At 45.4% G+C, this 22946-nt stretch overlaps 1 protein-coding gene across 11 annotated transcripts in view; it reads left to right on the forward strand.

The window, feature by feature from the left end:
* The window catches only part of POU6F1 (POU class 6 homeobox 1), a 65524-nt gene that overhangs the window by 21598 nt on the left and 20980 nt on the right, over positions 1-22946 (forward strand). For 7 of the 11 annotated variants that reach the window (XM_027591837.2, XM_027591830.2, XM_027591839.2 and 4 more), the window contains exon 1: positions 13083-14203. The exons of 3 other annotated variants lie outside the window; for them this stretch is intronic. The gene's annotated coding sequence lies outside the window, so the exon portion shown is untranslated. Of the gene's footprint in view, positions 1-13082; positions 14204-20641; positions 21906-22946 lie in introns of those variants that run through there. One more of the 11 variants, XM_027591835.2, reaches the window with a different exon arrangement.

Below are 22946 nucleotides of genomic sequence, written 5' to 3' on the forward strand. Positions count from 1 at the left end.
CTCATCCCACTAACAAGTCAGGACCCACAGCTTGAAAAACATTGTGTTTTAGTAGACTTGTATCTCCAGAGCCCTGTACTTTTCTTTTTTTTTTTTTTTAAGATTTTATTTATTTATTTGAGAGAGAGAGAATGAGAGAGAGAGAGCACGAGAGGGAAGAGGGTCAGAGGGAGAAGCAGACTCCCCGCCGAGCAGGGAGCCCGATGCGGGACTCGATCCCGAGACTCCAGGATCATGACCTGAGCTGAAGGCAGTCGCTCAACCGACTGAGCCACCCAGGCGCCCAGCCCTGTACTTTTCTTAGCATGAAGTTTGCAATCAGTAATTGGTAATGGAGTGAGTAAATCCTTGAAGGTCAGATCAGAACAACTCTTCCCTATATCCTAACTTTTCCAAATCAGATCCTAAATTGATTCCACCCCAAAGCCTGAAACTGGGGAAGTCACTAACCTGTCCTAACCCGTACCCCGTGCTCAAGGCTTCAGAAAATAAAGGACTGAACCTAGGAAAGGTTTTTTTCTTTATTTCTCTCTGTGGCCCTTGGGGACCCTAAAATTGTGTTGACTAAAGCAGTCCGTGTCAGTGAGAGTGTAAGAGGTGGCTCCTAAATCAAGATACTAGTTATGCTTCTCACTCTGTCACCAACTGACTTTGGTCCTCATCTATTCAGCTTCCACTTATCCCAGACTATTTCTTAATCAGATGCTGCACGGGGACCTTACAGATGTAATCCATGTCCATCGCAGACTGAGGAAAGGTGCAGATCAGGAAAGTGTATTTCAGAGAAGTTAAGTAGTTGAACTAAGTTACATAGCTGCAAAGCCAGTATTCAAACTCAGGTTTGTGACTTTACAAGCATTGTTTTTAATTTGTTTACATTGTTTCATCTGTTTACATTGTTTTTAAATCTGTTGCCTCCCAAGGGTCTCAGTTTCATCTGCCAGAAAGGTCACACAATCCTTGTGTCACCTCCAACTCTAGACTCTGTTTTAGGGAAGGAAAGGAGCGAAGGGAAGTCTGAGAGGACAGAGGGGAAAGGGGCAGAGCTGATAACTGGGTTGTAAATTTTGGTCAGGCCCTACCAGGTGTTAAAAATTCAGATGCTTCTACTGGATGGTAAAGAGCCATTGCCCCCAACCATCTCCCCAGTGGTTTGGCCCTCTCTGCTCTGGCCCTCCAGTGGAACCCACCCCAACTTAGGACCTAGCTCCAGCTAAGGCAAGTTGCCCTCAGATTGGTCAGTGCCTCCTCTACAGGATGTTAGTTATTTTGCTTATCACTCTGGGACCTGGGCATAAAGCAAGCTAGGGCAGAGCCAAATGAGGTTTCCAAGAGAAATGGAAGGGTCGCAAACCACTGTTTTCTCTGGCAGATGGGATTAAGGAGCAACTGGCTACTTTCTTGGACAGGAGTCGAGAACCTTTCTGTTTTTTTCCTTCTCCTGGGTTCCCCCACCAAGATGAAATGTTCATTTAGTCATTTATCAGACATCCTTTCTTGAATTAATTTAGCAACTATTTATTGAGCACCTGTGCAGGGCCCTGTGCTAGGCACTAGGGAAACAGTAGTGAAGAAGCAGACTTAGTCACTACCCTCCCAGAACTTAGTCTACCTAAAGTAAACAGATAATCATAACGTAATGTGACTAGCGCTGACATAAGGACAGTACGGGATGTTAGGAGAACACAGATGAGGTGCCTAATCTCTTCCACTGGGCTCAGGGAGGGCTTCCTGCTGACAGTGATGTTGGATAGGAAATCTGAAGGCTGAGTGGAAGTTCAGCGAGTGAAGGGAATTCCTCCAAGAAGGAACAGCTTATGCAAACGCCTGGAAATGAGAGTGCTTATGGAAAGAGAGGACACGAAAACAGTTCAGTATAGCAGGAGCATGGAATGGGAGGTGAGGTCTAGTAAGACATGATGGTAAAGAGAGAAACAGGAGCCAGACCACGCAGGGGACCTTGGAGCTTATAGAGGATCCGATCTTAAGACACTGGATTCTAACTAAGGGCACTGGTTAGCCACTGAAGAGTTTTAAGCAGAAAAGTGACATGATCCTGTTTTTATTTTAGAAATAGCTTTCTGGCTACAAAATGTAAATAGAGTAGAAGGGAACAAGAGTGGAAATATGTCTGGGAGAGCTAGAATACCAAGTAGTAATTTTAGTGAGTGATGATATCAGACTGGCCCAGGGAAATGGCAGGGGGTAGAAAGAAGGAGGGCAGCATTCCAGAACTATTTAGGAGGCAGAAACAACTGGACTAATACTCAGGATTAATGTGTCCAGAATTAATTAAGAGAATTAATGTCAGGGATGAAAACTACATAAAGTGAAAAGACAAATGACAAATTGGAGAAAGGATAGCGGCGATTTGTATCACAAAGGTCTTCTCTCCCTGTCCCAGAGCTCATAGACATCAGTAAGTACATGACCAGCGTTTAGAAAAAGTAGCAAATGACATTTACAGACAGTTCAGAGAAAAGGAAATACAAATGGCTTTTAAACATATGAAATGATGTTCAGCTTCACTCTTAATAAGAAAAACGCAAATTAAAACCACACAAACACCATTATCAGATTGGTAAAATCCAAACATTTGCTAACTTTATTTGCAGTGCTGTGAATAAACACACTAATTTATTATTTTGGGGGGGTGTTTTTTAGTTTTTGTCTTAATTCCAGTTAGTTAACATACAGTGTAATATTAGTTTCGGGTGTACATATAGTAATTCAACACTTCCATACAACATTAGGTGGTACTCACCACAACAAGTGCCCTCCTTCATCCCCATCACCTATTTCACCCATCCCCCCACACCCCTCCCCTCTGGTGACCATCAGTTCTCTGTAATTAAGTCAGCTTCTTCTTGGTTTGTGTGTTTCTGTCTTAGTTTTCTCCTTTGCTTCTTTGTTTTGTTTGTTAAATTGCACATATGAGTGAAATCATGTGGTATTTGTCTTTCTCTGACTACAATCTAATTTACTGATGGTGGGAGTATAAATTGGCACAACTCCTATTGGGTTAATTTGGCAATAACTATCACAACTACACAGTAGCAGCCCCACTTTTTTTTTTTTTTTTAAGATTTTATTCATTTGTCAGAGAGAGAGAACACAAACGGGGAGTGGCAGACAGAAGGAGAGGAGGAAGCAGGCTTGAGGCGGGACTCGATCCTAGGACCCTGGGATCATGACCTGAGCCGAAGGCAGACGTTTAACCGACTGAGTCCCACTATCCCCACTTCTAGGAATGGTCCCTACAGATATATTTGCACTCATGAGAAACACTGTGTATAAGGTGTTCACTGCAGCATTGTAATAGCAAAAGATTAGAAAAAACCCGTAAGTCCAGGGCGCCTGGGTGGCTCAGTTGGTTAAGTGTCTGCCTTCGGCTCAGATCATGATACCAGGGTCCTGGGATCGAGTCCCACAGCGGCCTCCCTGTTCCGTGGGGAGTATGCTTCTCCCTCTGCCCCTCCTCCCACTCGTTCTCTCAATCTCTCTTTTCCTTTCTCTCTCTCAAATAAATAAAAATAAAATATTTTTTAAAAAGAAATAACCCATATGTTCATCCATAGGGAATTAGTAAAATCTTAGTACGTCCATACAATTAAATACTGTGTGGCTGTAACAAAGAATGAGAAAGCTCTGCGAAATATTTTTCTAAATAAAAAAGAAAGGTTCAGAACAGTGTGGTTAGCATGATGCCTTTTGTAAAAGAGCAGGAAAACCAAGAATGTTCATTAGCATTTGAGTAAAGAAATTCTGAAAGAATACACAGACACCTATAAAAGTGGTTACCGGTTGGCATGGGGAGACAGAGGCAGAAGTGAGACTTTTCACTGTATACCTTTAAATTTTTAAAAAAATTTTTAATCATGTGAATGCTTACCAAGTCAAAAAATTAAAACAATGTTAGCACATCTATTTAAATGGCTAATATAAAAAGCCTGAATATTTCAAGTGTTAGAATGTAGAGCTACTAGAACTCTCACACACTGCTGGTAAGAGTGTAAAATGGTACGACCACTTTGAAAATAGTATGGCAGCATCTTTAAAAGTTAAACACACACATAGAACTACCCTATGATCCAGCAATTGGCACTACTACGTATTTACCCAAAGGATACAAAAATACTGATTCAAAGGGGCACATATATCCCGATGTTTATCGCAGGATTATCAACAATAGCCAAAGTATGGAAAGAGCCCAAATGTTCATCAACTGATGAATGGATAAAGAAGATGTGGTGTGTAGGTGTGTGTATGTGTGTGTATATATATATATATATATATACACACACACACACATACATACAATGGAATATTACTCAGCCATAAGAAAGAATGAAATCTTGCCATTTGCAATGACATGGATGGAGCTAGAATGTATTTTGCTAGGCGAAATAAGTCAGAAAGACAAATGCCATATGATTTCACTTGTGTGGAATTGAAGAAACAAAACGGATGAACATAGGCAGGGCAAAAAAGAAGAGAGGCAAACCATAAAACAGTTTCCTAACTATAGAGAACAAACTGAGGGTTGCTTGAGGGGAGATGGGCAGGGGGATGGATTAGATGGGTGATGGGTATTAAGGAGTGTACTTACGATGAGCAGTGAGTATTGTATGTAGGTGATGAATCACTGGATTGTACTCCTGGAACTAATATTGTACTATATGTTGACTAACCAGAATTTATTTTTTTTAAAGATTTATTTATTTTACAGAGAGAGAGAGAGACAGCAGGGGGGAGGGGCAGAGGGAAAGGGAGAGAGTCTCAAGCAGACTCCCTGCTGAGCGTGGAGGCAGCTCCTGACCCTGAGATCAGACCTGAGCTGAAACCAAGAGTCGGATGCTTAACCAACTGAGCCACCCAGGTGCCCCACTAACTGGAATTTAAATAAAAACTTGAATTAAAAAAATAAACACCAAAATATTTTTTTAAAGGTTTATTTATTTGAGAGAGAGAATGAGAGAGTACATGAGAAGGGGGAGGGTTAGAGGGAGAAGCAGGCTCCTCACTGAGCAGGGAGCCCGATGTGGGACTCAATCCCGGGACTCCAGGATCATGACCTGAGCCGAAGGCAGTCGCTTAGCCAACTGAGCCACCCAGGCGCTCCAAAATATTTTTTTTTAAAGTTAGACGTTCACATACCATATGATCCAGCCATTCTACTCCCATTAGCCCAAGAGAAATGAAAGCATATGAGGACAAAAAGACTTACCAGGATATTTATAACAGCTTTATTTGTAACAGCCCCAAACTGGAAACAACACAATGAACGTCAGTAGGTCAATGGATAAACAAATTGTGGTATCGCCATACAATAAAAAGGAATGAATTGTGGATTCACACAACATGGATAATGTCAGTTATGCTGAGTGAAAGAAACCTAACCAAAAAAAAAGAATGTATACTGTAGGATTCCATTTATATAAAATTTTGGAAAATACAAAATCTGTAGTGACAAAAAGCCTGGGGGAGGAGGAGGGAGAGATGGACTCTGGGAAACTTTGGGGGGTGATGGATATGTTCGTTATCTTGATTATGGAAATGGTTTCATGGCAGAATACGTATGTCAAAATTTACCAAATTGTACATTTTTTAAAAAGATTTTATCTATTTATTTGACAGAGGAACACAGCAAGAGAGGGAACACAAGCAGGAGGAGTGGGAGCGGGAGAAGCAGGCTTCCTGCGGAGCACGGAGCCTGATGTGAGGATCAATCCCAGGACCCTGGGATCATGACCTGAGCCGAAGGCAGATGCCCAACAACTGAGCCACCCAGGTACCCCAAATTGTACATTTTAAATGTGTAGTTTATTGTGTCAGTTATACCTCAATAAAGGTATTTTTAAAAATAATGTTGGGGACACCTGGGTGGCTCAGTCGTTAAGCATCTGCCTTTGGCTCAGGTCATGATCCCAGGGTCCTGGGATCGAGTCCCACATCGGGCTCCCCGCTCAGCGGGGAGTCTGCTTCTCCCTCTCCCTCTGCCTGCCGCTCCCCCTGCTTGTGCTCTTTCTCTCTCTCTCTGACAAATAAATAAAATACTTAAAAAATAATAATGTTGGGATGAAGAAGAGGGAAAAGCCAAGGATGATGGCTAATGAACTACTAATGTGCCTGGCAAGACAGATGCTGGGACCAAAATTAGGACAGAACTTGGTAAGTGCTGCAGTAGAGAGGGGTAAACTGTGGTCTGAGGGCTCAAAGAATCCCTTTGCCTCCCCCTGCTCGGTCCCCACTCCCAAGTAATCAGGCTGGGTAGAGCTTTTTAATGTACCTTTCTTGAATACCTACTATGTGTTCTGCTCTTGACTCATGTAACTGGAAGAACAAAACCACCTTCCATATTCCAGCCCAAAGAGGGAGGGCAGAGGTTTGTGGAAGAATCCAATCTGGCTCTTTGAAGCAGCCTTTTCAAAGCTTTGGCTGGTTTTTTGTGTAACTAAGGGAACAAGGATTACAAGATATATGACTCAGAAATGGACCCTCCTTTCTTATTCCAGGCCAGCCTTTGTAGGAGAGGCACTAACACTGCTCTGCATAATAATGCAAAGGGCTAACTCTGCTGTGGCTGGGGCAGCCGAGTAAATCCTGGGGCAATGTCTCTTTTGGGGTTTTGATCAGTTTTTCTCAATGTGAAATCAGAAGCCACCTGCATCAGAATCATCCCATGCTCATTAAAAGTGCAAAGTAATGGGAGTAGTACAAACACACATCGACATTTGCCAGTTTGGGGGTGGAGATTGCATTTTCTTCTTCAAGGTGTGTGTTTGTGTTCAGAGGTTACTTACTTTCCAAAAGACAGAAGAATAGAGCCTCATCTGTATCTCAGTCTGGCCAAGAGACTGGGAGGGTTCTGGACTTGGGTGCCAGCCTCCTCTAGCCAGTTCTGCGGGTGGACTGTGTGCCAAAGCTCACTGGGACACCTGCTCTGTGGCGCCTTTCCCCTGGCACCACACACACACACACACACACACACACACACACACACACACACACACACACACACACACACACACACACACACACACTTACCTCTTCCAGACTCTCACACACACACCCATTCACCTCTTCCAGACTCACACACACACACCCATTCACCTCTTCCAGACTCACACACACACACACACACCCATTCACCTCTTCCAGACTCACACACACACACACACACACACACACACACACACACACACACCCATTCACCTCTTCGAGACTGAATTTGTCAGATTTAGGGAAATATACTGGGGGTAGCTGAGGAACAAGAGGGAGGAAGGGCCTGGGACTTCCCAGAAAGAAGTGGATGTTTGAAGGAGTTTCTAGGGAGAGAAGCAGACCCGAGGACAGGGAGCCAGGTTAGGGTCTGGGCCACCTCCATGAAAGGAACAGACTCTTTAATAAAGATTGAACTCCTCAGCTGTTTTTCACTTGGATTATAGGAAAAGTTAAAGGCAAATTTTTAAGCTTTCCCTTATTCATTGGAATTCTCTTTAGTAGTCCCCCAACCCTCTTTGTGTAAAGAACACTTTGTGTAGTCACGTTGGGGAGAATTCATAGCCCTGCCCCACTGTGAATATAGTTGCATTTCATCCAGAGGAACCACACCAGGCATGCTAGGCTGTGACCAGCAGCCAAGTGAGTGGCCCAGGACCAAATGGAACAGAAGGTCAAGCAGAAGATTTGGGAGACAGGCGTGAGACAAACCTTGCCTTGCATTACACTTCCCCAAATACACTAGAGAGAGGTGACCCTTAAAATGGAGAGAAATACAAAAAAAAAAAAAGACGAAAATGCTGACACTTGGGTTTCATATACATTATCTCTGTCGACAAAACCTTAGAAGTGAGTGTTATTCCCATTCTACAAATGGGAAACTGCAGCTTAAAAAAGCTAACTTGCGCAAGGTTACACAGCTAGTAAGCGGCCGTGGTCACATCTGAACACAGATCTGTGGATCTGATTGGATTATAATGTCTCCTACTTGCTCCTGTGGCAATGGGGGTTTGCTGTCACACCAGTTAACTACCTGTTCATGCCCCAGGGACATCTGTTAGTCTTCATTCTATAGAACTTTGTTTTATTTGATGCCTTCAAGCCTATCTGCTTCTGTAGTTCACAGAAATAATCAAGATGTAATAAGAGAAATAATAAAATCAAAGGTTCCTGGAATACATTGTGAAATGCTTCTCTCTTGGGAGTGGTGGGCTTTATCATCCAGAGGACTTAGGAAGACAGAATATAAAGAACATGGAGTGTGAAAGAAGATGTACGCTCTACTGCTGGTCTGCTCACCAGCTGTTTGGCCTTAGACAAATCACTTAACCTCTCTGAGCCTCAGTTTTCTCATCTTGAATATTATTCCTACCTCACAGATTTGGTATGAAGGTCAAATAAGATAAATGATAAATACTTCTTGAGCTATAGAATGCAACCTGTCTCTTAGTTAATATAAGTATTAACTCTATCAGATTTGCTGAAGCTGCTCTTTTATTGCAAGGAAGGATAGCCCCTCTGGCCACTTCCTGGGCACAATCTCTATGCAAGCAGGAATCAGGGGCCTTTAGCCAAGTTAAATGAATGGTGGTTGACTCTGCCAATTTATTTCCTACTCCAGGCTTTCTTTCCCTCTTATCTACACATCTGCATGTCAGGAATAAATTTCTTTTTCCTACAATATCATTTTTTGATGGAAACTTCCAGACTTACTCAGATGGGAGAAAGGAGGGGGGAGAACAAAAGACCACATTTCTTCAGCATTTCAATCAACAGCCTCATTTTCTTCTAACAGTTGAAGTGAACTTCTTATGAATAATGGATGATAGCCTGATGAATATGCACACAGCCTATTATGCCTGTGAGGTTTGGTAAATAATTTATGAGCTAAAATGTTCCTCACCTTGTTACTGTACAAAAATTATGAAAAAAAACCACACATATTTACCCTTTGAGCTAGTAGGGTGATCTGTCAGAGTGACAGCAGCCTAGTAATACCGTTCTACATAATTGCTAAAATTAAAGTAAATAGAATAAAATATATGCATTTCAGGGTGGGAGGTCTGTAAAAAAAATGTGGAGTTGCACAGCCATACTCTGTGTCACATACAAGTTTTCAAAAACTCTGGCTTCTCGGGGGAAAAAGAAGAAGAAAAAAAAAAACCCTCTGACTTCTCACCTTAAAATATCCCGCATTGTTGACAGTACTCAGGGACCTCCTCCTCCATCACCCATTCTCACAAGGACTTCAATATGACCAGTCAGGATGGGCAACAGTTTCCTTGTTTCATGAAAACTGGCCGACCACAAGCCATAACGTGGTAAAATTTAAGCCTCCAGAGATTTAAAAAAAAAAATCCTAATAGCTTTCAGAGAGAACAAGCAGGTAGCACAGAGGGGAATGAACTGGCAGAGGAGCACTTAGAAATGCATCACTGTCTTCTCCCAGTTGAGAGCTTTTTCCTGCTGACCAACCTGCCTCCCTACTGTTAACCATCCTCCAACTCACTCCCACCTGCCCACGCCTCATTCCCTTAGCAACGGCAGTGATGCCTTTAATCTGGTGATTAGAGAGGGGGAGGGGCAAAATTAACTATGGACACAAGGAAGGTGTTGGGGAAAATAGGCATGGATCCTGGGGAAATTTGATTGTTCCATGACAATTTTTGAAGACCTGAAACTGGGTTAGTTCTCAAGGCAGGGAAGATAGGACACCAGGGATTATTTGCTCAGATTCCCAGGGCTTTCTAGGAATGGAGTACAGTGCCAAGGGAGACTCTTCCTGTCAACAGCCTCTTGCTGTCCCCCTGATATGCTTAGTGCTTGGAGATGAGACAAAAGAGGAAACATAAGGCCCTGCCCCACATCTGTTGGGGAAACCAATATATTCTCCAGAAAAAGAATGGCCTATAAACTACAAATTATATAATGAAGTCATTGGAACAATGATGTAATTAAAATAATATTAATTAGAACAATGTATTATTCAAGAAGGCTTTGGGAGGAGATAAACCTTGAGTGGAGTTTGAAAAGAAAGAACCTAATTAAACTGAAAGATTAAAGGTATATATGGCCAGGCCTTCCTGATGTGGGCCCTGCCTGTCTTCCCAGCCCCATTTAGTGCAACTCCCACTTGCTGTGTTCCAGCCATATTGATCCTCTTTCAGTTTCTTGAAGGCCGAGTTCTTCTTGCCTCATGGCCTCTGTGCCCTGCCTCTGCTTCTGCCTTTGCTGTTCTTCTGCCTCCTGCTTATCCTGTCGTTTACACTTTGCCTTTTCTTTGACCCCTTCAGAGGTCTGCCCTGCCCTGCCCCCCAGCGTTACTCTTTTGTACCACCTTGTTTTCTTAAACATCGGGTGTAATGATATATTTGTGTTTATTTTTTTGTTGAATGTCTGTTTCCGTAGTAGACTATAAATTCCAAGGGAGCAGTCTGTTTTGTCTTCCACTGGACACTTAGCACCCAGCCCAGTGTCTGGCACACAGTAGATAATAACTATTTGTTAGAAATGTAGGCTCAGAAGACATGGGACGTGGGAGTTCAGGAGAAAAAGAAAATGTGCAAGAGTTTTCTTTGGCATGGGAAGCAGAAGGAAGCCACTGGCAAAATTGCTCTCTACCCATCCATGAAAATATTTATATTGTTGAAGCTTTTTTCTGATTATCAAATATATACTTATTTGTATATATACAAATATATACAAAAAAGACTGTACTGCAAATATTAAAAAAAAAAACAAAACTGTATTACAAGGGTTGGAGGGGATGTGAAACAACTAGAACTCTCATATGTTACTACTGAGGACATAAATTGGTTCAAACACTGTTGAAAACCAGCAGAATCTACAAAAGTCAAATATATACTCCAAACCTAGCAATTCCACTCCTCAGGATTTACCCAGGAGAAATGAGTGCATATACTTACCAAAAGTCTTGTACAAGAATGTTCATAGCAGCTTTATCCATATAAGGGACAAAAACAGGAATAGCCGAAATGCCCATCAATAGTAGAATGGATAAATTGTGGCATAATTATGCAATGGAATACATACAGCAATAAAAAAAGAACTAACAGTACTGCTAGACACAACAACATGGATAAATCTCAGAAACATGTTGAGTGACAGAAGGCAGACACAAGAGCACATACTGTCTGATTCCATTTATGTGAAGTTCAAGAACCAGCAAAACTAATCTATGGGGACAGAATTCAGAATAGTGGTAACTGGGAGTTTAGTGACTATCAAGGAGCACAGGAGAGTCTTTCTTGGGTGTTAGAAATGCCTTTTTTTTTTTTTTTTTTTAAGAAGGCTGCATGCCCAGTGTGGGGTTTGAACTCACAACCCTGAAATCAACAGTCGCATCCTCTACGGACTGAACCAGCCAAGTGCCCAGAAATGCTCTATATCTTGTTGTGAGTAGTGATTTATAATTATGTAAAAATTCAAGTTGTACATTTAAGACTTATGCTGTCTTATGCACATGTTAGACCTGAATAAAAAAACATACAAAAAAGTTAATATATGCTCATCAGAAATTCAAGCAATGCAGGGTGCCTGGGTGGCTCAGTCGGTTGGGCCACTGCCTTTGGCTCAGGTCATGATCCTGGAGTCCTGGGAGGGATCGAGTACCTCGTTGGGCTCCCTGCTCAGCTGGGAGTCTGCTGCTCCCTCCCCCCTTGCTTCTCCCTCTTGCCCATGCTGTCAAATAAATAAATAAAATATTAAAAAAAAAATTATCCTTGACATTTACGTCATTCAAAGCATTTGATCTGTGTGTAGCACCAAAGCAAGTCACATAAACTAAGAGTTTCTACCTTCGTGTAACAACGTTCAATAGCAACTGTGCCCGTCCTTCACACAGAGTAGTAGGAAATACAAAAATGATTAAGTCACAGCCTGTGCTCTCGAGGAATTTACAGTCTGAGGGGAAAGACCATTGAGACTACAGACAGACCAAACAAAACTCCCAAGAGCTGTAATACCATGACGTGTCAGAGTTTCACAAGGCCATTAAAATGGATGCAACTATGGGACACCTGGGTGGCTCAGTTGGCTAAGTGTCTGCCTTTGGCTCGGATCATGATCCCAGGGTGCTGGGATCCAGTCCCGCATCGGGCTCCAGCCTGCTTCTCCCTCTACCTGCCGCTCCCCCTGCTTGTGCTCTCTCTCTCTGATAGATAGATAGATAGATAGATAGATAGATAGATAGATAGATAGATAGATAGATAGATGATAAATAAAATCTTTTAAAAGAACGGATGCAACTATCATACAGGGACTGATACCTTACAACTGTATAGAGCTTATAGTTTTCTAAGTGCTTTCACATACAGCCTCTCTATTAAACTTAACCCTATGAAGTAGTGATTATAGATAGAACTCTCATTTTGTAAGTAATGAAGAAGTTAAACTGCTTGCCTGGACTGTGAGCGGAAGAGCTGAGACTCACACCTAAATATTCTGACTCCTAATCCACTGGTTTCTTATAAATCTGCCACCAGGGGTATCTCCTCACCCTCAGGTAGAAACAGCGAGGAGCTAGAACCCGAGCCCTGCGGGCCAGGCAAATGATAATATCAGGCCTCAAGAGGAAAGCTTCCGTGAGCAGGACCCCTGGGTGTGAGCAAGCTCCAGGCAACATTCTGGAAAAGTGTGTAGTAGTGATGGTGTGGAGCCACGTGATGCTCCTCCTCTCTCCTCCTCCCCTGCAGTGTCTTCCACCAGGGGGCTTAAAGAACAGTCCTGGGAGGGCTGGGGGCTCCATTCCCTTCTCCTCTATGGAACAGCGCTCTCCCCGCTCTCCGTTAACCACCAAATGGCGGGGGGGGGGAGGGGGGACGAACAGGCGGGCAGAGAGGTGCACCCAGACTGACAGCAGGCCACCACAATCACTGAATTTACAGAACCTCCCTCCTCAATTCTTCTCCCATCGTTTCTTCTCTTCCCCTTTGGTCTTCCAACTCCTTCCCCTTCCGCTTGTCAACTACTCCAATCTGCTTTACCCTCGGCCGCAAACTCTACCTCTTCGAATCCCTTCCCGTTAGCCTACCTTCAAAGGCCTCTAGAGAAACCAAACAGTCCGCACCATCACCACCAGCGAAGCAGAACGTCGTTCTTCTCCAACCTACTGAACTGTCTCTTTTTTTTTTTTTTTTTTTTTTACATTTTCTTGTCCACTTGGACAAGAAGGCAGGGAAGTTGTCTTGACAGCCCACAACCAACCGCCAGTGGGGTGAGAGGGGAGGGAGCATTCAGGACCTGGGTCCCCTCCGTGACATGGAGCCAGGGCACAACCAACGGGAGGTTCGACGCTGGCTGAACGCCCCCTTAAGCCCCCCACTCCTTTCTCGAGCTGGGGTTCTGGCTCGGGGCTTGGAAATGGACCTGAACTTGACTTTCGACGATGAGGAGCACGATTGACTAACTAGAGAAGAAAGGCGGCGGTGGCTGGGAGTCCCCGCCCCAACCCTAGGCCGAAGGGAATGTGGCATAGGGTCCCCACTTCGGACTCCCTAGCTCCTGCTCCCACTCTCGCACCTTCCAAAACGAAAGCACCTCGAGCAGCACCTCCGAAGGGGCTGCGTGACCCGCCCCCACGGACCTTCCACTCCAGTCCGGGAGGAGAGCTGGGGCCTCCCAGCGTGACCAAGGGCTGAGGGTGCCCACCCCACCCCCACCCCTCCTCGTTCCCGGGTCCCCAGATCCCCTCCCTTCCTCCACCGCCCGCCCAACCCGCCGCCCCCGGCGGCTGGCGCGCGCGGTGCAGCATGCGGCAAAGCTCTTTGCATAAATTATGCTCATGACGCAGCAGCTAAAAAAATCCAAGTAGCAGAAGGAGGGAAAAAAGGGGGGGGAGAAAAAGGGGGGGTTGTGGAAGGGGGGAAAGAAGAAAAATATATATACCTGCCCGCCCCCCCCAGCTCCCCCTTCCTGCTTCCCGGTCGCCCCCCCCTCCGCCCCGCGCAGCCCGCGGAGTCCCCTTCGGCTCTGCCCAGCCCGGCCTGGGGGCCCGGGGGTGGCGGCGGGTCCCGACCGGCTCCCGGGCCGAGCCGAGCCCAGCCAAGCCGCACTGGCTTCTTTGTCTGCGGGCGGCGGCCGCCCGGCCCCGGCCCCAGCCCCCTGGCCCGAGCTGTGAGATGAATTTCTAATCGGTGGCCGCCGGGCACCCGGGGCGAAGGCGGCTCGGGCTCGGGCTCCGGTAAGTAGCGGGGTCCGGGGCGGGGAGGGGTTTGCACGGAGGGGGAGGGGGCCGGGCAGGGGAGGTTTCGGGTTTGGTTAATATGCAATGCCCGTAATTAGCATAATTTATATATTTATGATAAAGAGAAAAAATGCCGCGGGGCCGGGGTGCCGGGATGCCGGGATGCCGGGCCGGGGCGGCGGGGAGCTCTGGGAAGGAGACTGCGCGCGGCCGCCCGCCTGGGGCCAGAGACCCCGGGGGCCGCGCCCTCGCCCGCCAGCGGGCCGGCGGGGACCGGGGGAGGGGAGGGGGCGGCCGCCAGGTGGACCCCGTGGGGAGCTTGGACCCGGCCCCTCCCCTGGAGCCCAGGTGGGATACGGACCGGAGCGGACGTTACATACACAGAACCCGTGGCGACCTGGAGCGGATTCCCGCCCCACCGGAGAACCCGGACGCCTGGGTTCCCGGCAGTTAAGGTCAACTGGGTCGGCCTGGGTGACCTGTCACAATTCTCCCCAGCCACAGTACCCAGGGAGGACTGGTGGGACTCGGGATTAGGAACCCAGACGTTCCTGGAAGCGTGGAGGAATGGTGGGAGGGTCGCCATCGAGCAGAGCATAAGCACTTCATAAATATTTAATAACAATATTATTATTAACAAATAGTCATAATAATGGGCCCGATATGTGCTTCCTGGCCATTCTCACCTGGCAAGGCCAAGGGAGCCCCAGGGAGCCTTGTAATCCCCACTCAGCCGTGATTGGAAGCCTAAAACCACAGAATAGCCTCAGCTGCAGGGCAGGGGGAAATAAAACACGGTCAGGAAGCCTTTCTGGGCAAATGAAAAGAAGTTCTTTGCAGAGATTGTAGCCTCATCTGCTCTTCCAGATTCCTTGCTCCAAAAGTAGAGGCTGGTCTTTAATTGTTTATGGACATATATCCCTCCTCCCCTTATTTTGGTTTTCTAAGGCAGCCGACAGTGACAAGCAGGGCCTTCTGAAGAATAATTCCATATATTCCATTTTGATTGAAGTCCTGGTGCTCAGGGTGATATTTCTGTGACCTGTTTTTTGTTTTGTTTTAGCATATGTGCAGTAGAACTTCGTTTCGTTCGTTGGTCACACAAAAATACCTAGTATGTGCCATGCTCTAAACAATACAGATAGAACTTACCTTGTCATGGAGTTTTCATTTCAGTTTAGGTGGCGGTGGTGGTGGTGGTTAGGGGGTCAAGGGAAGGCAGATAATAAACATGAAAGCATACAAGGTAATATCATAGAGTGATAATGTGTGTGTATGTGTGAGAGACAGAGATGAGCTATTTCTTCTCTTTTGAAGGTACTACCTAGCAACTAAGAAAAAGTGAATCCGAAGAAATTTGCTTCGCTAAGGGTTCTCTGCATTATGAAGGAACATGGGATAAGATTATATCCCTCTCCCCAAGATTACCTGGCTATAAAATCATACTAGTAATCTTTTCTATTTTTTAACACTTTACAGTTGAAAACATTTTTATATGCGTGCTTTACTTCAACTAAAAATAATAACAATTATTATTTTACTGAGCCTGGGTGGTTCAGTCGGTTTAAGCATCCAACTCTTGATCAGCTCAGGTCTTGATCTCAGGGCTGTGAGTGCAAATCCTGCATTGGGCTCCACGCTGGGCTGGGCGTGGAGCCTACTTTAAAAATAACAACAATAACAGTAGTAACAGTTACATAGTGTTTGCTGTGTGCCAGGCCCACTTCTAAGTACCTTACATAAATGTTACCAATTTAAACAACCCATGAGGTGGGTACTATCATTTAGCCTCATTTTACAGATAAGGAAACTGAGGCTTAGGGAGATTACCTGAGGGGAAGCAGTACTCAACCAGGGTCTTCTGCCTTTAAGCCCCAAGCTCTTTCTGTCTCAAAATGAGGATCAGTGAGGATCAGTGAGGCCACAGAGGGAATGGGAGGGAACCTGGATTGCCACATTAGGAAGGAGTAAGAGTGGTTAAGGTTCTCCAGAACTTATTGCCACTTCTTTGAAATAATTTTTAAGTAGTCCTAGGACTGTGAATAGGGCAAAAAAAATTGAAATAGGATCTGTGTTTTGAGGGAGGAGGTAGGAAATACGAGGAGGGCAAGTGACCTGATTTCTTGGTTTATATTTTTGGCTCATAGTCATTAACACCCCCCCCCATTATGTACCAGGTATTATACTAGGCACTGGGGTATGTATTTTTTAAATATTTTTATTTATTTATTTGATAGAGACACAGCAAGAGAGGGAACACAAGCAGGGGGAGTGGGAGAGGGAGAAACAGGCTTCCCATGGAGCAGGCAGCCCGATGCGGGGCTCGATCCCAGGACCCTGGGATCATGACCCGAGCCGAAGGCAGACGCTCAACGACTGAGCCACCCAGGCGCCCCAAGCACTGGGGTATGTTAATAAGTGGACATGTCTTCTTGGAGCTTACAGTCTAGTGGGGGAATATACCTACTTTTTATTTTCCACATTTCATTTGCCCCCTCCCTTCACCCTGCCTAGGGTGAATCATGCTTCGGGACAAGGGAAAGGGCACAGGAGGAGAAACTAAATGTGTCCTTATTAAACTAGTGTTTACTGTTTGCCTATTTATGTCTAAGATTATACATGATAGTTTGGAAAGGAGGAATTAAAGTTGTTCACTACTTTCCTGTCTTTTTTCTCCTTCCCTTGTTTCTGGCCCACGTGAATGCCTAGCTGGTCTGTCAACAGCTTACCAAGCTATTTATCTCTGCTACTGGATGGAGGTGGGGGGGGGCGGGGTCTGGAGGAGAACTGAGAGTTTTCATTTTCCAATGTGTCCTGATCCCTGGGGGCCAGAATAAGCCGCTTACAATTCCGGAGAGGAAGTTTGGTATTGTGTTAGGAGGATAGGGGTCTGGGATAGGTGGACACTGTGTTGAATTTTGAATCTGCTATTCACTTTCCTGTGCCCTTGGGCAAGTCACCTGACCTTTATCTACCTCCACTTCCCTGTTGATAAAACTGAGGATCATAATAAAGCCCCATGCTAAGCATTCCACTTACATGATCTCTTGTCACCGTTATAACAACCCCGTAAGTTTTTCCCATTTAATCACCATTTTAAAGATGAGGAAATTAGGGGCGCCTAGGTGGCTCAGTCAGTTAAGCGTCTACCTTCAGTTTAGGTCGTGATCCCAGGGTCCTGGGATCGAGCCCCGCATCGGGCTCCCTGCTCCGCGGGAAGCCTGCTTCTCCCTCTCCCACTCCCCCTGCTTGTGTTCCCTCTCTCGCTGTGTCTCTCTGTGTCAAATAAATAAAATCTTAAAGAAACACACACACACACACACACACACACACACACACACACACCCACATCATCATCATCATCATCATCATCATCATCATCATGAGGCTCCTTGCTCAGCGGGGAGTCTGCTTCTCCCTCTCCGTCTGATCTCCCTCTCCTTCCCTCCCCCCTTCCCCACTCATGCTCTCTCTCTGTCAAATAAATAAAATCTTTTTTTTTTAAAGATGAAGAAATTAAGCTTCAGAGAGATTAAGTCAATTGCCCAAGATCACACAGTTATTTCATGGCCAAACTGGGGTTTGAATCTGGGTTTCCCTCCAAAGCCTCAACTTTCTATCTATAAAAATGGGAGTAATAATAACTAATTGTTCTTAGTGTTTTATTCAATAATCCCGAAGTAAGCTCTCTTATTATTTATCCCTGAGAAAACAGAGAAGTAACCTGCCCCCCTGTGGAAAGTCACACAATTGGTCAAGTTTCATTGTGGATTGGCACTATGGACTGGGGGCGCTGGTGTCCCAGAATCAAATAATAGTTAATATACATTGAATCTTTATTCAATTTACTGTAACACTAGCCCCATTTCAAATATGGTAAATGAGGCATAGAGAGGTGAGGTCCTTGTCCAAGGTCTCACAGCTAAGAAATCTTAAAACTGAGAGATGAATCTAGCTTCTTTTTTTTTTTTTAAGATTTTATTTATTTATTTGAGAGAGAGAGAATGAGAGATAGAGAGCACAAGGGCAGGGGAGGGTCAGAGGGAGAAGCAGACTCCCTGCTGAGCAGGGAGCCCGATGTGGGACTCGATCCCAGGACTCCAGGATCATGACCTGAGCCGAAGGCAGTCACTTAACCAACTGAGCCACCCAGGCACCCTGAATCTAGCTTCTTAACGGCTACACTAAATTGAAATGAGATAATGTATGTAAATTTTTATAAGAGCTACCATTTTCAGAGCCCTTACTATGTGCCAGGCATCAATCTAAACTTTTTACATGCATTAATTTATTCAATCCTCGCTATAACCCTATGAAGTTGGTGCTGTTTCTCGAATTTTTTCAGATGAAGAAACTGAGGCACAAAGGTTAAGTCATTTGTCCTGAGGCCCACAGCTGGTAAATTCCAAAGCTGAGATGATGAACCCGACACAGTCTGTCTCCAGAGTGTGCTCACTATAATACTATGTGTAAAGGTCATGGGTCCCAGTAAACTATAAATGATTATTATTCTTCAGCAGGTGTAAGCAGGGAAATCTGTGTCCTGGGACCAGAAATGGAGAAGGATGGAAGGACATGCAGAAAATCCATCAGGCAGCAATGACTTTGAGGTGGCAGCCTCTCTGGAGTCTGGCAGTTTAAGAAAAGGGCTGATAATACTTGTGTGCAGGGATGTGGTGTTCTTCACACCAGCTGCGAAAGCTGTGTGGACCACCAAGGCAGTGTTAAGTGGGGGAATTCTGGGCATATTGGAAGGAAGGGCCAGTGGGATTCGGTGAAGGAGCAAATGTGACCAATAAGAGAGAAGGCAAGGATGATGGCAGGGTTTTTGGCCTGAGCGTCTATGGAAGGATGAAACTGCCCATTGGCTGAGGCGGGGTAGGCTACATGCAGGTGGAACAGGTTTGGGGGCACCTGGGTGGCCCAGTCGGTTAAGCATCCAACTCTTGGTCTCAACTCAGGTCTTGATCTCTGGGTCGTGAGTTCAGGCTCCGTGTTGGGCTCCACAATGGATGTGGAGCCTACAAAAAAAAAAAAAAAGAAAGAAATCAGGAGTTTGGTTTTGAACATGTTGAGTACAAGATGATATGAATAATCAGTAGGCTTTTGGATTTCTGAGGCTGAAGTTCCCAGATAAGGTCCCAGCCGGAGATTGAGATTTGGTCCTTGTGTGACTGAGTGAACCCAGCTAGGGAGGAGGTAAAGCGTTGATGGCACCATTCAGCTCAGCCCTAGTTACCCATCTATGCCAGTCTCCTGCATGCCGTCATTGTGGTCTTTTTGAATGGCAGCTCTGCAAGAGGTAAGTGCGTACACAATTTAAATACAAAAGGAGTGCAGAGCTGGAGATACTGATGCCAACAAACAACGTAGCCTGAGAGAATAAAGTCAAATTTTTGAAAGGCGATTTTCTACAATAAATGTGGCTTTCTTTCAATTGACTACAGGTAAAACTAATTTCAGCTTAGCCAGCCATTCCTTAGAGTCCACTAACTTCACGAAGAGGACCCTCTGCCTCCAAAATTGACTGTATAGTGAGAAGGTATTTTACACCTTGAAAACCTCAACCACATGAAGTGTTAAGGGAGGGATGAAAACCACAGAAATGAGTCTAAGTTAAAAGTCTGCATCCCACATGAGAATTTCCATTGTCCTCCACATGGCATAAGATTCTTCACACATAAAATTTCATGTCGGAACCCAGGAACAAGGGGAAGGGGACCAACCCCAAACTGCAGTAGGTATCCCTTCTGTGGACCCTCTTGCCCCTGTTTATCCATGATGACATTTATTTTTTTATTTTATTATTTTTTTAAGATTTTATTTATTTATTTGACAGAGGGAGACACAGCGAGAGAGGGAACACAAGCAGGGGGAATGGGAGAGGGAGAAGCAGGCTTCCCGTGGAGCAGGGAGCCCGATGTGGGGCTCGATCCCAGGACCCTGGGATCCTGACCTGAGCCGAAGGCAGACGCTTAAGGACTGAGCCACCCGGGTGCCCAACCATCATGACATTTAAACATACTGTATTTGTAGTTCTCTCTTTGTTTCCTTGACTCCCATGTTAGACTGAAGGCTTCTCCACAAAGCTAAGGAAGGTTCTCTCCCCCGGTTGTATCCCCCATGCCCAGCACATAGTAGCCACTGAAATATTTGTTGAATAAATGAAGGATGAAACATTTCAGGATTTTTCCTAATAGAATCTCAGGCTACTCTAGGGGGTTCGGATGTGTTTCAGATTTCCTTTTTTTTTTTTTTTAAGATTTTATTTACTTATTTGACACAGAGAGAGAGAGAGCACAGCAGGGGGAGAGGCAGAGGAAGAAGCAGGCTCCCCGCTGAGCAGGGAGCCTGATACAGGACTCAATCCTAGGACCCTGGGATCATGACCTGATTCCAAGGCAGACGCTTAACCAACTGAGCCACCCAGCTGCCCCTGCTTGAGGTTTCCTAATGCTCCTCCTGGGTGCCTTGGAACGTTGCCCTAAGCAAGCCCAAAGCAGTTGCCAAAGGAGAACGATACATAGAACCAGGTCCCCTAACTCAGACCCCTCTGCTGGAACTCCTAGATGGTCCCAGACCTCCGGGTTTTCAGATTGTGGGCAAATGCCTCAGCACCCACAGTTCATTCTCTCCCCGGGGTTACCTGTGTTTTTAGATGTTAGCCCAGGAAAGGGAGGGATGAATGAACTCCCTGGGAACCAACTGAGGTGCTTTGCCCGATTAGAGTCAGGTGTTTTTCACTCATCTCACTGGACAAAGAAGACCAAGGAGGAGGCTTCGGGTGGGCTCTGGCTCCCATCCCAGCTTTACCGAGAGCAGCTCCGCTGTGCTGTGTATGGTGTGGAGTTCTACTGCCTGAGTGATCACAGGAGCCCCTTCTCTTAAAACGGACCGCGGATCGTCTCTCCTCACTGGCTGTCAGGCTGTGGGCACGGCATGGCATCGTGAGCTCAAAGGAGGCCGTGCAAATGGGCCGTTTACCCCCATCATTGGGGAACCGGTCAAAAAGCAAACTAAAGATGGCTGTCTAGTCAGTGAGGCCAAGCCACAGCCTTAGGCTTGAAAAATGTGGAAAGTTCCTGGCAAGGGGCTGGGACCAGGTGCAGGAGAAAGCCTGCACGGATACTGAGCTAGGAGACGCACAGGACAGAGCTCAGAGTCAAAATGCTGCGTGTCTACAGATTGGAGAGGTGTTTATGTCACATGCATATCTCTGATAGGAGCCATCTAAAGCCAAGACGAAGGGAGACGAGGAAGTCCTGGGGTCTGAGATGAGGGAGGCATTTGCCTCTGTTCTGTCTGCATTTCTGCTAGGCAGAAGCCTGGTTGGTGGGTCAGAGGGCGCCTGCGTGGCCAGAGGCTCTGAGCCAGGCCCGCCTTTTCCCTTGACACAAAGGACTAAACATTGAGGATCCGGGTCCACATAAGCTCATGGAATTTTGAGGGTAGAAGGGATGTTAGAATTACCTGAGCCTTTCTACTGCTTGAATCCCCCGAATAACACCGTCACAAAGTGAACACTTGCTTAACCACTGCCTGTGAGTGACCATGGCTGGCCCCAAGGAACCGGTGGCCACAAGACTGGGAGCAGGCTTTAAGCTCCTCTTGAGCAGATGCCCCTTGCCCCACAATGACTAGCTACTGATGCCTCCCATCTAAAGGCCTTTGGAGCTGGAAAATTCTTGCCCTGTGAAAGGTATGTATCAAGCTATAATGGACCCAGATTTACTTTGCACACCTTTCTGCTCCATTTTGTCTCTGCCTTTTATTTGAATTTGCAGATGACTTGCTAATTGACTGCTGTATATAACCAGTATCATGGCTCATCCCAGTTCCCATCCGGCACCGGTGGTAAATTGCCAAGTCCTTGGCAAAACCCACAGAAGGCTCCCATGTACAAAATCTGGAGGAGGACATCACCCAGGAATGAGGCCAGAGTCCCAGTGAGGGTGGATGATGCCTACTAGCTCTTCCAGCTAATTCCTCTGCCCCTCCTGCCCCACCTTGTCCTAACTGAAAAGGGAAGCCTTATTTACTCTTTTTTTCAAATTGCTAGGTGTCCTGAATTTCTTGCCCTTCCTTTCATCCCTACTCTAGGTGGTTAGGGAAGGAAAGGGAGAGAAGGAACCTCGTGGTTTTCCTTGCCTCCTTGGCCAGGAAACATTCTGCCAAAGAGTGAAGACCCTAAAAAGCGATTACACTCTTAGGTATATATGCCAAAGAATTGAAAACGAGTGTTCAAACAAAAACGTGTGCAGAAAAATTCACTGAAGCCCCACTATTCACATAGCCAAAAGGTAGAGACAACCCAAACATCCATCCACCAATGAATGGATAAGCAAAATGTGGTATATCCATACAGGATTTTTTTTTTTTCAGGACATATGAGTTTAATTGCCTACTAGACCATCCAGATGGAAATATGTGGTAAATGAATGGAAACCAGAGTCACAAAATTAGGAGAGAGGCAGGCATTTTTAGACCAGCTTAGGTTTAGACATTCACCAGGCTGGACTTTTTTTTTAAAAAAACATTTAAAATAAAACTTACCACAATAAACAGAACAATATATTAAAACTGACTTCCAGAATTGTCCAAATTATTTTAATCACAAACATTTTTTTCACATTTCTTTAAATGTCACGTTTTCTTTGGCAAATTTGTTCAAAATACTAAATTTTCATATAATTTAGTTTGTCTAATAGAGTGCCCTACATTGATGGTCATCAGGATACCT

Source organism: Zalophus californianus, chromosome 9 (genome assembly GCF_009762305.2).
Source record: "Zalophus californianus isolate mZalCal1 chromosome 9, mZalCal1.pri.v2, whole genome shotgun sequence".
Taxonomy (NCBI): Eukaryota; Metazoa; Chordata; class Mammalia; order Carnivora; family Otariidae; genus Zalophus; species Zalophus californianus.